Raw genomic sequence first — 6,771 nt, forward strand, 5'->3', positions numbered from 1 at the left:
TGTTAGACTCCTGCCTTCATAAACACTACCTTCTTTCACAGGTGTTTGCACTGGGGGAACAGAATAGGGAGAAACAGGATAGGCTTATGGAGTAGGCATCTTTCATCTCAACTGCAGTAAACCTATTAGCAGCCCACAGGTGAGGAAGGGTTTGTGGCACTCTGCTGATAACAGCACTGACAGCAGATGTTTAGTGCCAGGCAAATTCTTTACAGCCAACCTTATTTGAAGTGCTTCCTTCCAAAAACCCTCAGCTGCATTTGGAGTGATGCTGGAAATGTTTTAAATGGTGTTACAGGCAGCAAAACCAAGGGATGGGTGGAAATTGCAGCTCACAAAGGCTGGTTTAAGTGACAATTTGTGTAGTGGGAAGCGACATTTATTGAGTTGATTTAAAGGTGCTCTGTAAAGGAAACAAATACATTTTACACCTACTCCTCATGTGTAACAGAGGCTTGAAGATTTAGCTGGAAAAACATGTTTGCTGTTTGAGAACTATCAAGACGTTTCCTTTTCTGCTTTGATTTTTAAACAGAGTGGAAAGTAGGTGTGATATTTTTTTAAGGGATGAGGTACCTGAAGCTTCTGAACATCCAGATTCTTTCCCCAGGTGTCTTTCTGATATTTGAATTAAACAGATGATAACAAGCAACAGAGGGTTTCTAGCAAAATAAGGAATAATCCTTCCTTTCCCAATTGCTTGTATTTTATCTTTTGATCTAGTAAGGTCATAATCCTACTATTTCTCCACTCATCCTCAGACACCCTCCAGCCAAAGATAAAGCTTCATGTTTCTAAAGTAAAAACAGAAAAGAGCCTTCTTTGGAAATCACAGCAAAAGCAACCAAAATCCTCACTAATGAGCTGCAGCATCCAGTCTGTTTTGAAAGCAGCAAACCATAGCAGCAGCTCATGGATTGTCCCTTGGCAGTACACCTTTAGGGATGTCCTCCTCCTGGTATCCATCTTGCCATGAAACAGGTTTAGGTCTGGTTGACACTGGGGATTTGGAAGCCTGGCTGCAGATGTTAACAGATGTTTCCTTGTCTTCCCCAGAGAGTGGGCGCCACTTGCATGTCTCTAATCCTCTATCTGCTGATTCCTGTAACAAGATGCCAAGGGTTTGATCTCACAGGTTCCAGGGGAGCTGCTCCACTGGGGAGTTATTTAAGGCAAATCAAGCTCACCGTCATTCCCAGGGAAAGGCTGGTGCTGGGATGACAGTTGTAGGTATTGCTCCGTTAAACCAGAATTAAAGTCTGCTGCTGCTTAAAGGGGAATGTTTCAGCAGAGCCAGGAGGCAGTTTATCTCATCCCTGTTCCGTCGGGTGCTGGGACTCCTGTGAACTGCAAGCAGATGCTTGGCAAGGCGTGCTGCTCTCAGTAACTATCTCTTCTGTAGCACTTTGTCATGATGCATCCTTTACAATACAGCACCTGGGAACAGCGAGGTCCCTCCAATCCACAGTGCGGGATGGGGCGGCACCCATCGGGTGAGGTGTTCCACCAGGGAATGGATAGACAAGTCACGCAGCAACTCTGAGCTTCAGGCTTTCTGGAGACCATCAATGTGTTCCAAAGCATGACAAATGGTGTGCAGACATCTCAGAGTTGCTTTCAAAGTGACAATGACGATGTGCTAATGCAGCATCCTGCTCAGGTGGATTCTCTGCTTCTTGTGCAGGACTTCTAAGACACAGGTAAGCAGATATTGATGGATGAGGAATACTAATACAGCACACATATTTCCCCTTTGATCTAATCTGACTTGTCTCTCCTGCAATGACGAAGTAAGTGCCATGTCTGGGGGTGACGACAGTTCATCTGGAGCAGGAGATGGTATAAAATGCAATTCTGCTCTTTTCACATCCAGGTCACTTGGCTGGAGTCCTGCTATTTGGCAGTCCCTTTAACATCATCAGTAAACCTCCGAAGCCATCTAAGGCTCCAAGATTAGCAGCTGCCACCCCGATGAGTTTATTTTATGCAGTTGAAGGGATGAAGAAATACAGTCTAAGGACACAATCTGCAGATAATCTTTGAAAAAGATAAAGACTTGTATCATTTGTCAGCTTCCTTCAGGTTGCACTTCAGCGGGCCAGGCAGGATGTACTGCGTGAACAGGCAGCGAAGCAGTGGGAGGCAAAGTCATAATCGCCTTTTGTGTTCTTTGATTATTGTTATCCAAACTAAACAAAGATTTGTGGTTTAATGGTGTCCTTCTTTTCCCTGGTTTTATTTCAGATTAACTGCTAGACTTCGACACTGTGTATTAGTGATAGTGTAGGAAGCTGTTCAGGAGATAATCTCTGCACCCCGACTTAATGATTGCACCAACCTTTGTTTAAAGGAAAGCTGCTGCTTATCATAGACTTAAATTGCAAGCCTTTGGCAGCAATAAAGCTTTTAAGTGTCTGCAAAAAAGCCATAAATGGTTTAGAAAGGTTATAGGAATAACAGGCTAATATAATGTGCTAACTAGAAATGTGCAAAGGAGACAGGCTTGTCCAAGTATATCTGAAGCTTGCTCTAGATCACCGGTCTTTAATTAGCAATAGGGCTTCACACAGACCACTTGTGGTAGGTGAAGCATTGCAATTTTGCTGTTCTGCTGGTGGAGGTTATCTATCGATAGCCACTGGAAGAATGATTTATCCTTGCAATTATCATGTGCTCTCTTGTCTGACATCCAAGCCCAAAGACTCTGACTGAGACCTGGTTGCTCCTTGAATTTCTATCTCTGCCAGTAGGCTGGGTGTTTAGTTGTGAGACGTCAGAGGTGCGCTCATGTAGCACTGATCCTTTACAGGTTACACTTTATTTCCTTTCTCAGTGGAACTCTGTTCTTTATCCAGAAGGTATATTACTTCTGCACAAAATCCTTGGGAAGGTGATTTGCCTCATTTTGTATACATTCCATTTCTCACACAGAAACGTGTATTCATTGCTGCAAATCCAGCTTGCCTAAATCCAATGACTGAGCCAGCTTCAACTCCTTTGCTTATTTCTTCTCTGTGCAATTTCTCCCCTATTCTGAGAGCTAAAAATACATCTGGGTGCTGCCTGGAGGCCATCAGAGAGCCTCTGACGATTTTCCTCTGACAAAGGAAAGGGCAGCCTGAGCTTCATATGCATTGCTAAGCAATGCATGAAGAGCCCTCCCCACAAATGGGGATGTTCTTGTAATAGGCTTCCATAAATACAGAAATCTGCCATACCCAGAAGCAATTGCATATAGAAACACTCTTGTTTCTTCTATTTAGCCAGTACCAGACTCTTGTATAGAAAGTGCAATTGCAAGTGAGAGCTTAAACTTATAATGATGCTGAGCAGGTGTAGAACAGCTCAGCGGGGAGATAAGCTTCACCATCTCTCACCCCTCCGATCAGCACAGCCCTCTCCTCCAGGTTCCTATTTGTATCAGGGAAGAAAAGCAAAAAAGGGAAACAAACACTTTCTGCCTTTTTCACTGACTCTGAATTTCCTCTCCACGTCTCAAAGTCCTGTTCTCCTCTGGGGAATGCAGGCGTCCACATCCACCACTAAGGGGAAGATGAAACTGAGATGTGGTTTCCTTGTTATCCAAGTGGGACTCTTTGTCCTATACCCATGGAAAACACAATTTACCAGGTAAAATCTAAACCCCACGAATCAGGTCGGATCCCCAAAAGATGTCTATTAACATAAAATGTTTATTATAGAAGGGCTGGTAAACTCCCCTTGCTCTTCTTTATTACTGCTCTGTTCAGAACAAACCACATGATGTCATTGAACAACAGAGTTGCGAAATGCCACATTCCAGACCAGGAACCAGGAATGTTTTCCAAATTAGGCAAATGACATGAGAAATATCAGGAAGGCATCCACGAGGAAAAAAAGGAAACCCACAAAACCCCCTCCTAAACCCCAAAAAAAAACCCTGAAGCCATATGAAACAAATTACAGCCTCCAAAACTGTTGTGGCAATGACTCCTCATCTCAAACGCATTTACTCACAAAGTCCTCAGTATCTGGAGAATATGGAGCTAGGACTGAAAAGTTAATTTAGAATTCAGGAGCAATATTTGCCCATTATTTAGATAGTAGCAATCTGCAAATATTTCCTTTTGATAATGCTGTTTGACAGAGATTTTAGATGCCTTGCTTCCCACCTTAATGGCATCTTTTTAGGGGTTGGACTGTAAAACAGCATCCACGCTCCCTCTGCTCCAACAGGTTATTTATGTGTTTGAATATTAATATGAAGGGCAAGTTAATGTTATCTAATGTTATTCTGAGGGGCACAAAACCTGGAAGGCCCTACTCCATGACCGTCATCAAGATGAAGGCCCCTTTCCCCCTTTCTTACACTTTCAGGACTCCTTTCCAGGATAGCATTTCTTGGTTCAGTATTTTTACTTCTGGGGTAGAATCTCCCTCTTCTGGCTCTAAAGGAAGTTAATACAGCAAGGACAGCTGGATCAGTTCATGTTGTCTTAAGGTAGCTGACACCTGGGAAGTCCTCAGGAGATACAACACCTCCTGGGGCTTTATGCCTTGTTCTCAAGCAAGTTCATCCATATTACACTGGTTCAGCCTTTTTAATATGTGAAGGGAAGAGACTCCACTAAATACCTTGTGTAGCTAAGAGAAAATGGATCAGAGCTCAGACATTATTTTCTTAAGAATCAGTCACTTGAGGTTTCTATCGAACAGGTGGGAACAAAGCCCAGTCTGGCTTAATTAAAGAACTAAACCAAATTAAATTATAGTTGAGCAGTTCCTCAGCATCCTGCACAAGATGGTGAATATAACATCCCTCTGCACTGCAGAATGGAGACATCATGGAATAAATCTGAGTCCTCCAGGCTCCAAGTACAGTGTTTAAGCCACAGAATGAGGCAATCCCTTGCCAGAAGGAGCAGCAGAATTGTCCTACATGAATGCTGTACATGAATGCTACACATTCACCCACCCATCCCATGCTGCCCATTCTCCGTGGCTCCCTTGATGAGCCACAGGACTAATGAGGAGCACCAGCCAGCATCCCTGCTCCGTCTCCTCCCAGAAGGTCACAGACACCTCCAGGCACATACTCAGCTCCTCAAAGCAATGCAGAGTTGGAAGGGTCGCCTAAGCCAAGAGGAAGATTCCTCTTTCTTTCAGAGAGCTTCAGATGCAGCTCCCAGCACTGCTGATATATAATCACAGCAGCAGCCTCCTGAAACACCCTATGTTGGGTCACGTCTGCATTTATCTGGCATCTTTCAGTGGAAAAGACACATGGGGCTCGTGCAGGAGGTACATGGAGGTATGAATTATGGGATCCCTTGATGCTGCAGGTTCAGTCTCCAAACAGAGTCACCCTGTACCCCACGTATCTAAACATCACTGATCAAACCGAACAGAATGCAAGTAATGCAATAAAAAGCATCAAAATCATTAACCACCATCACAGAGAGGCTGTTTGCTCCCAGTTATTGTCAGACTCAGGCAGAAGAGTGTATAAATAAGATCCTTAGACAGCACTGGACAGAGCAATGGTACAAATAGAACTGCATTTTGCACATGGTTAACACCTTCCTCTTCTTCCTCCTGCTGTGCAGCTTCTCACCTGAGCACCAAACCCCCATCAGCATAAACTTTATTTCTTAGGGGGGTTAGGAACAAGCCAGAAGAATTTTGAGCTTTATCATTTCCAGACTGTTAGGAATATATTTGACACCATACGCTGCACCTTGTCAAATAGAGGAACTCTGCAGCGACAATAAATATTAATTCCCTGTGCTGGCTTTCAGCCTAAATCTCAGTAGATTGAAGTATCTGTCACAGGAATATAAAAAACGCAAACAAAGTAGCAATAAGAGTCAAACAAAAGTGCCAGATTCAGCATCTACCACTGCCCAGTTTATGCTAGTCAAGTAATAGATGTTCCAGGCTGCGCATTTCAGAGGCAATTACACAGCTATGCGCATACAATACAGCAAATCCTTCTGCACATTGGCAGAATGTTTATTTCAGGAATAAGTCTGCCTCTTTTAAAAAACAGATTGCAACACAACGACTTGGCTTGCAAAGCCCACAGAGCCCCTTTCCCAGCCCAGCACCACAGCAGCCAATACCCAGATAAGGTTAAAGATGATCACAGGAACACTGTAGGTCCAGCAATATTAATTTCTCATGCTTTTCAGAAGGATTTTGTGCTACCCACCCATCCTGCATCACTCTGCGGTGAAGCTGGCTTTGAGCAAGCTTAGGAGGAGTCTTTGCTATTCATTTCTCCTGGCCCAAGGAAAATGAAAGGAACAGATGTAAGGATGAGCGTGATACATCAGCTAGTGTTTACCCATCACTCCTGTCTAATAACTGAGCACGGAAGGCAGAATCCTGACTGGATTCATACCCACCCCATACAGTGACAGTGAAATATGAGTTTCTGAGGGTGAAGAGTGTCTTTCCCCAGGTACATGCCCAGCACATGGCACTGTGGAGCTCTGATTTCACACAGACAAGTAAAGGTAACTGGTAGATGTGGATTTGGACCTTAAACTCCATGAACAGCTGAGGTGGTTCTTGCTTTGGAAGCCCCTTACTTCTCTTCCATAGAATGGTTTGGGTTGGAAAGGACCTTAAGATCCTGTAGTTCCAAACCCCTGCCATGGGGAGGGATGCCTCACACTAGACCGTGTCACCCAAAGCTCCATCCAGCCTGGCCTTGAACACCACCACTGTGCTGTGGAGAAGCACTGCAAGAGGGACAGCAGGGTAGGACCAAGAGGAATCTGACAGAAG

At 44.1% G+C, this 6,771-nt stretch overlaps 1 long non-coding RNA gene across 1 annotated transcript; it reads left to right on the forward strand.

The window, feature by feature from the left end:
- Window positions 1–999: 999 nt before the first annotated feature.
- On the forward strand, window positions 1,000–2,200 carry LOC133221891 (uncharacterized). The gene is made up of 2 exons (XR_009728098.1): window positions 1,000–1,700; window positions 1,874–2,200. It is a non-coding gene; the product is annotated as an uncharacterized LOC133221891 (long non-coding RNA).
- Window positions 2,201–6,771: the final 4,571 nt, after the last annotated feature.

This window comes from Neopsephotus bourkii, unplaced genomic scaffold, assembly GCF_033783945.1.
Source record: "Neopsephotus bourkii isolate Nb327-2 ecotype Australia unplaced genomic scaffold, CSIRO-AGI_Nbou_v1 NB_1572, whole genome shotgun sequence".
NCBI lineage: Eukaryota > Metazoa > Chordata > Aves > Psittaciformes > Psittacidae > Neopsephotus > Neopsephotus bourkii.